The sequence below is a fragment of the Ovis aries genome, chromosome 26 (assembly GCF_016772045.2).
Source record: "Ovis aries strain OAR_USU_Benz2616 breed Rambouillet chromosome 26, ARS-UI_Ramb_v3.0, whole genome shotgun sequence".
NCBI lineage: Eukaryota > Metazoa > Chordata > Mammalia > Artiodactyla > Bovidae > Ovis > Ovis aries.
In genome coordinates, this window is record NC_056079.1 from 15,184,822 (window position 1) to 15,193,276 (window position 8,455).

The following is an 8,455-nucleotide window of genomic DNA, read 5'->3' on the forward strand; positions in this document are numbered from 1 at the left end:
GTAAAAAATATGAAATATGAATTTAGGTGGTTTCCTAAATATTTGGCTTAGTAATTACAAACATTTAGATATTTTAAATTCCCTAATCTTTGCTACTTTATGTACAGGAATTCATATTAATTCCAACATTTGCTTTTTAGGTGAGTATCTTAGAGATGAGGGATTATATATTTATTCATTTTTAATGTAACTTTTGATGCATTCTTATTTTTATTACAACATTGTGATAAATTTTCCATAAAAAGTCTGTAAAATTTAGGCTTTAAAAAATAACAATCATGCCATCTAATATAGAAGAAAGAGTGGGACGTCTCTATAACCAAATGCATACCTATACAAGAGTATAACAATTCTCTCCATCACCCAGGAACTCAAGTTATGGAAAAGTGTAATGTAACTAGTTATTATCTGTAACCTTTCAGGTTTACATGGAAAATCAAAAGAAATTCTGCTATTATAGGCATTAATCCTTTGGTTTCTTCCCAGTTCATGGCCTCTACTTTCCTCTGAATTTTATGGAAAACAATTCCATAACTAACATTTTTATAATAACTACTAATCATCATCAATTCAACGTTAATTATAAGTGACCTGATTTTAGAGCATATTTCTAATAGGGATATTTAATGTGCTCATTTCCCCCTGCAAATTCTGTAATAGCTACAAGTAGAAAAACAGTATCTTCTAGATATTAAAGCTTTTAAGTTGGTTTTATTTAAAACTTACATATTGTAAAATTTTCCTTGAGAAAATTCAGATGTATTACAGGACATGTATTCTATTAAATTGTGATCTTGAAGCTACAGTTTGAAATCAGGGAAATTAAAGGCTCATTGCTGTTTTTAGATGTTTTGAGTTTCTCTGATCAAATGCAGTATAATTGATAATAGGACTTCCATTTCAAGATTAAGCCCATATTTATGGTAACTAACAGGAAAACAGTGAAGTTGAGGTTACCAGTACAATGTCAGAATGCCAAGTTCTAGACACTCGACCAAGTACGTTCAGAGGTCAGTAATACTCTGGAAGCCCTTGAGCAGAGCCAAGTGCAATTTGGTGTAGTGGGCAGCACTACGGACGTAAGATCGGCTGGAGCTGAAGCAGAAGGTGAGGAAGTGTCAGGGGAGACATTCTAGCTGGATTTTGAAGGGTGCCTGGCAGGTGGCTGCCGCTGTGGGGGTGATTTAAAGAAAAAATCTATACAGAGGAGACGGGCTTTGCCGAAGTTTGGTATAGTGCATTTGGGAAATTACAAAGTATTTGCTATTGCTAGCGGGTGACTTGGGAAGTAGCAGAAAACAGTCAAAGCTGCAGAGTCTTGAAAGATAGGGATTAACATCTCTGAGTCTGCTTCTCAAAATTGTTGCGTTCATAACTATGAAGATGTGCTGTGCAAGTAGTGGACCGAGACTGCTAATCTTTCAGAGCACATCACCTCAAAGGTTATTAATGCAGGGGAAGAAAGCACAGGTATAAAGTCTGTGCATCCCTCTTCCCAGAGTCTGACTCCCGTCACATATGGTGCCACGCAAAAGCAACAGCAGACAACCTTCGGTATGTCACACCTGGTTCTTCTAAAAACTTCCCCAAGAAAATCTAATACAAGCGCTCTTGCTGCAGCGCTTTTCACTGTGTTAATTCTAAAAATTCCTTTTGCCATGCAAAGCTTCAACAAGAATTAAGTTGATGAAAGACCTCCCCCACCTTTCTTTTTGCTATAGCAGACTCACTTTCTTGGCTGATGTTATTTATAAAATTGGACTCAAAACTGAGTCTGTTAGTTCAACTTTGCTTTGAAAGTTAAATGTAAGTGAAGTACAACGCTATCACCTCACTATTATAGCCTATACATTGTCTCACACACACAAACAAACAATATTCCTAGTTAGAGCTCTTATCGTTAAATGTTTGGAGATGATTTTCTGGACTGAGATTGCTTATATCTTGAATTTTTTTGAATATTTCTGTTTCTTGATTATTGGTGACATTTAGAACTGAAGTTTCTAAACTATTCTCCTTGTGCTCTATAACTCTCTTATCTGCGGGCATAATGACAAACTGCTATATTTGTGAAACAGGTGATGTACACTCATACATAACTATGAAAATTATATTATCATACTTAAAAGGTGTATCCTATGTCATTCACATGTTGGGTAAAAGAACAGCAAATAAAGATATATTTCTTAGAAGTAGATCTCAGATCCTATTTATTTTACACTTCATGGTAGATTTCATCTTTAGCATTTACAGGTTTTTATTCAACATTTTCAACACAATATTTTTCCTTAAATATTTTCTATAGCATTGTAAATGATCTGACATTTTCCAATACACCAACAACAGAAGTGATTTACCTAAAACTGAAATGTTGCTGAAGTAGAACTTAATCATTATTTGATCATTTCCTTACCAGGAATTTCGATTTGACTGACCAATTTCAACCCACAGTAGCAGCTTTGTTCCTAAGAGATTATACTCGGTAAGGAGCAATTCCTACTGCAATTCAAAATCTGTGCTATTATCATGTAGCAATGGATAGCAAACATCCACCGCAAATATTAGTACATCTGTCAGAGGAGTGCTGTGTTTTTGGTTTCACTCTCTCTCTCTCTGAAACCTATCTGCTTGTGAGAAAAGTTGTCCAATAAAAGAAGTTTCACTGTCACATAGTAATGCTGTGCTTGAACTCAAAGCAGCGATTCACTTCCTTTCTCTGCCTGGATTCCAAGCTAAGGCACACAATGAGGGTGTTGTGTTCTGGGCTGGCGTGGCATGCATGATACTCAGGGAGGACGTGTGAGCAGCTTCCAATACCTACACTATTTGCTTTGCAACTACCCCCAACTAAATCAAACAGTACACCAAGAAGAGTCTGCTCAGAGTAAGCAGGGGGCATGATCCACTGGCTGTTATGACCTACATAGGGAACAGACTTCCTTAATGTAAATGTATATAGAGGTGTGTTAAGAGTTAAATACATCATTTCAGAGGCTTAAAAATAAATGCTTCACAGTTTTCCAGCCCTGATTTTCAATGTAATTGTCTTATTGTATGTCAAAGTGCAGGTTATAAAAGCCTCCATTGTTTCCAAAGGAGAAAGGTTGTTGATTATGAAGGTTGTCCAAAAGGACAAGCCATCATGGTGTGTTAGAACAGCAAATTTTTATCTGAAACCCCAAGGCATATATATTAGGAATTTTTTTTTAATCGCTATGATTTCTAGAACCTGAACTTACTAAAAAATTCTGTCTCTGGGATTATTGTGTGTGTGTGTGTGTGTGTGTGTGTCTGTGTGTGTCTGTGTGTGTCTGTGTGTGTCTGTGTGTATCGCCTTGGTAAAGCCAAAGAACCAACAATGAATGTAAACGTCTAGGTGAAGTTTTGCCCAGAGTTATTGTTATGCTGTGCTGAAGAAAGGACAAAAAGGCTTACCTCTGTCAGTCAAGTGGCTACACGGGGACCCTCCTTCTCAGCCTCGGCCTCAGTGTGCAGGCAGATGCTCTCTGAGCCAACAATCTGTTAACAGGAAGCAGGTAAACCCGAGCGCGTCCGCCCGCGTTACAGTCCAGTGCCCATCGGAGCACGCACCTGCTTCTTCAGACCTGCCACTCATACGCAACAGCCACGCAGCGGACCGGTGTTTGCAGCCGGAAACACCTCCTGCGGGGTCAGTAGTTTTCAGGGTAAGCAGCTAGAGAGCTGCCGAGATAACACTGCAGGCCAGGCGAGCCTTCCCAAGACAAAAACCTTTCCTGCTGTGTGATAGCAGATAGGCAGCGTTATCTCCTTGCATTCCACGTCCTCAGATCAGCTACTAGGAAAAGCAGTCAGCAGCTTGTCCAAACGGCAGCTGGCAGGCATGCCTGGCTGTGCTAATTGTATACTAACATGCCCACCGCTTCTCTCTTCCCTCAAATAGATTTTTTTAAAAAATGCTCCTTCCAGGGTAAAGCTCGGCAGAATATGCCACCCTGTTTTCCATAAGTAAAATGGCTGGTCCTCCCAGCAACTGCTTGCAGACAGCTCATTGGGTTCCACTGGCTTTTCGTAGCCATAGCAACAACCAACAGACAGACTTAGCAAGCACGGCAGATCACGTGCGGCGCCCCGACACAGCTTGTTAATTTCTTTTCATCGAACTCATCATTTTGGGAGGAGGGTAGCTTCTGTGATCATTCTCAATATTTCACCCATCGTACAAGTGCTCTTGAGTTTTCAGCTTTCAGGAGGAACTTCTGTTATCTGAGCCATGTGAAATTGAGCCAGGGAAGCCCTTCTCGATACATAGATTTGTGTCTTTCCAGGTTAATAACATGCAAATCACCTAGCAACGGTAATTGAAACCATTGTCTAAACGGGGTCTACCTTCCTCACAGCCTCAAGGAGACTGGCAAATATGGGCAGTTATATCAGTACTTTCTGTTTTTCAATGATGATCTTTTAGCCCCTCAGCTGAAACAGAGCCCTTTGACTCATTATATGTGGCCAAAATAACCAAACCAGTTAGGATATTTTAATGAGGTGTTACTTATGGATTCCATGTATTTAATTACTTTAATACACTTTTCGGTTCTACAAACTTTAAAATAAAATTCTAAAAATTCCTATTGTCTCCTACTGTGGAAAAGGACTCTTTAACTAACTTATGATTTACTTGTAGTATTAAAATACTTTAGAAAATCAAGACCAAGTTAAGACTCTCTTGCTTTAAAACTACCTTCGAAGCAGGAATAGTTTTACTTCCTCAGTTAGATGGATCTCATCCCACACTTCCTTAAAATTTCACCTCTTCCCGGGAAGTTCCCGTAATCCACACCATTAAGCATTTATACTTTCTGCAAAATCCCCACCCTTCAATACTGTCACCAGTCATATTCTATTTGACATACTTTCATGACACCATCCTGTTTTTTTTTGTTTGTTTGTTTCTAGCAACTTGATTGGAATAGTTGTATTAATACTTTGCACTTATAAGCCCAGATACTTCCTTCATTTGCTGGTAGTCATCGGTTTACCGTTTTGTAAGTATTGTAATACATTTTTTCCCTTCCCACTTTAGGATTCCTGCTTCAGTAGTAATTGCCAACTTTACTGTGCATAAGAATCCTGTGCATGCAGGTTTGGGGGGTCCCATTTTCATTCTGTCTCCAAGCATATTCCCATTTGGTCGGTTTGAGCCTGCTCAAGTTATCACATCTGCTGAAGAAAAGTCGGTGGGTTGTTCCTACCTCACATTGTTTTCAGCCTGCTCTGATCTGAGTTACTTTCCCTTAAGTTGTTTTGAGTGTTCTACTCCTGAACTTGCCTCTGCCTTCCACTTCAGCCTCAGGTTCTGTTCGTCCCCACGTTTCAGCATTTTTGAATGACATCCCATTTCTTGCTTCCTGGCCTTGCAGGTGTTCCAAAAGCTTCTCCATCAAGTCCATCCCCCCAGCATCTTCCGCCTGCATCCCGGTCTGCTTCCTACTGTATCTTTCCGCACCTTGCTCAAATAGACCCCTTCCCTAAAGACAGTCCTGGATTTGCAGTGGTCTTCTCTGTGCCCCCACTGTACCTGGAATCGGCCTCTATTGTCACATCCTTGTTGTGTGCTCTAGGTTATTAGCAGTTTTCCTTTCTTGTCTGACTCTTCTACTGCTCCATCAACACTCTGAGGCCAACCTGGTCCACGTCTTATTTATCATACTTCAGTCAGTTCAGTTCAGTCGCTCAGTCATGTCCGACTCTTTGCAACCCCATGGACTGCAGCACACCAGGCCTCCATGTCCATCACCAACTCCTGGAGTTCACTCAAACTCATGTCCATTGAGTTTGTGATGCCATCCAACCATCTCATCCTCTGTCGTCCCCTTCTCCTCCTGCCTTCAATCTTTCCCAGCATCAGGGTCTTTTCAAATGAGTCAGTTCTTCACATTAGGTGGGCAAAGTATTGGAGTTTCAGCTTCAACATCAGTCCTTCCAATGAACATTCAGGACTGATCTCCTTTAGAATGGACTGGTTGGATCTCTTTGCAGTCCAAGGGACTCTCAAAAGTCTTTTCCAATACCACAGTTTAAAAGCATCAGTTCTTCAGCACTCAGCTTTCTTTATAGTATGACTCTCATATCCATACATGACTACTGGAAAAACCATAGCCTTGACTAGATGGACCTTTTTTGGCAAAGTAATGTCTCTGCTTTTTAGTATGCTGTCTAGGCTGGTCATAACTTTCCTTCCAAGGGGTAAGTGTCTTAATTTCATGGCTGCAATCACCATCTACAGTGATTTTGGAGCCCCCCAAAATAATGTCTGCCACTGTTTCCACCGTTTCCCCATCTATTTGCCATGAAGTGATGGGACCGGATCCTATGATCTTAGTTTTCTGAATGTTGAGCTGTAAGCCAACTTTTTCACCCTCCTCTTTCACTTTCAAGAGACTCTTTAGTTCTTTTTCACTTTCTGCCATAAGGGTGGTGTCGTCTGCATATCTGAGGTTATTGATATTTCTCTTGGCAGTCTTGAATCCAGCTTGTGCTTCATCCAGCCAAGCTTTTCTCATGATGTACTCTGCATAGAAGTTAAATAAGCAGGGTGACAATATACAGCCTTGACATACTCCTTACCCAATTTGGAACCAGTCTGTTGTTCCATGTCCAGTTCTAACTGTTGCTTCCTGACCTGCATACAGGTTTCTCAAGAGACAGGTCAGGTGGTCTGGTATGCCCATCTCTTTCAGAATTTTCCACAGTTTGTTTTCCTTTCCTGTCTGACTCTTATACTGCTCCTTCAACACCCGGAGGCCAACCTGGTCCACATCTTATTTATCATACTTAGAATATTCTAATTTTTCAATATACTTTTAGTGACAGCCTAGAACAGTGTCTGAACAGATGTTGAAAGACTGGCTAGTGTAAAGTCTGGGTTTTAATTCATCTTGTCAATACCAGGCATTACTGACTTAATATGACTTCAGAAAAATTTAAGTTATTTTGATTAAATGTTGGCATTAAAAAAAATTATCAAGAAACATCCTGAATTCATCTGGTATTTTAGGGTGGATTCTCACTACCTGTTCAAGAATGTCTTTATTCTCCCTTCACATGTGATTGATTGTTTAGCTAAGTTTAAGCATCTTTGAAGTCATTTTCCTTTTAAATTATCAAGGTCTTCTTTTGTCTTGTCTTCTTGCCGCAATACACCCCCACTGTACTCCACTGAAGGAGAGAGCTAGAGAATACCCAAAGCTGCACAGGATGAGGAGCTGGGAAGCTGGCAGGAACTGGGATGAATCATTTTGCTCCCATGGTGTCCGTCATGGCCCCTCTGTTAGTTGTTATAAATCACTCTGTGCAGCGGGGGATAGGGAGGTTGGTGGTGGGGTGCTGTGTTGTTTGCAGAATCAGGCTTCACCACCTGCCCCAGGTCTCTCCTCTTATCGCTCTTACTGCCGGACGCATCATTCTGGCCCTCTGGCTCTGCTCTGCCTCATCTGACTTTTATTCTCCTTTCTAACTTGCTCATTGCTAAATACAGAGTCCCAAGAAACAAATAGGATTTTCCCAGCTCATCTTTCTGAGCCAGATGAGATACATCATAAGTTGCTAGTAACTGTATACCTGGCCTGCCCTAAATGCCAGCTAGAGTAGAGACTCTTGGCATTATATGGCTTTCAAAATGTTGCCAATATAATAGGTACAAAGTAGTCACTTATTATTGTCTTAATGTGCATTACTTTAGTTACTTATGAAATAGAACTTCTCTTCATGTCCAGTGGTCTTTTGAGTCATCTCTTCCGTTAATTTCCTGTTCATAGGTCTTGCCTATTTTCTCTATTGAGATTTGTTGTCTTAGTGTAGAATTTTAAACAAAATGTCTGTGAAAAGTATTTTTTAAATTTTTATATATTTAAACATAATTAAATTTGGTACCTAATTAATAGCTAATAAGTTATCCTTTATAAAGGGAAACCAGTAATTCACTGCCAATTGTTTTGGTTTTTATTATGAAGAATGTGGGTAAAAATCCACGTGTCTAATTTTGAAAATTTTTTTCAGTATAAATGTGTATACTGCCACCCTACAATATGAAGAATGATTTTCTAAAACAAAATCTAAAATCATATAAATCACATTCCCCTTTTAAAATGTTGTCAGCAAAATTGCCTTTCAAAATTACTATTACTTTTATCTCTAAAATAGCAAGTATCATTAAAGAAAAAGAAATGGTGAGGAACTGTTGTCTGCAACGAACATATATTGCTTGTAAAATTAGAAAGAAAACAATAAGTGTCTTTAAAAATGAAAATAAAAGGCCTGAGGCGCTGATGCAGATACAAGGAGACTTAGGAGACTGACTGAAAGCTGCGTGTGATCCTGGATTGGGCACTGGATCAGGAAGAAAGATTCCCTGAAGTCTGCGCTGGAGACAATTCATGCATTTGAAAATGGGCTCTGTGATATTTAATAGTGTTGT

At 39.6% G+C, this 8,455-nt stretch overlaps 1 protein-coding gene across 12 annotated transcripts in view; it reads right to left on the bottom strand.

Moving 5' to 3' along the window:
- The window catches only part of SORBS2 (sorbin and SH3 domain containing 2), a 209,376-nt gene extending 205,868 nt beyond the window's left edge, over positions 1-3,508 (bottom strand). For all 12 annotated transcript variants that reach the window (XM_060407132.1, XM_060407131.1, XM_060407128.1 and 9 more), the window contains exon 1: positions 3,436-3,508. The gene's annotated coding sequence lies outside the window, so the exon portion shown is untranslated. The remainder of the gene's footprint in view (positions 1-3,435) is intronic.
- Between the last annotated feature and the right edge of the window lie 4,947 nt (positions 3,509-8,455).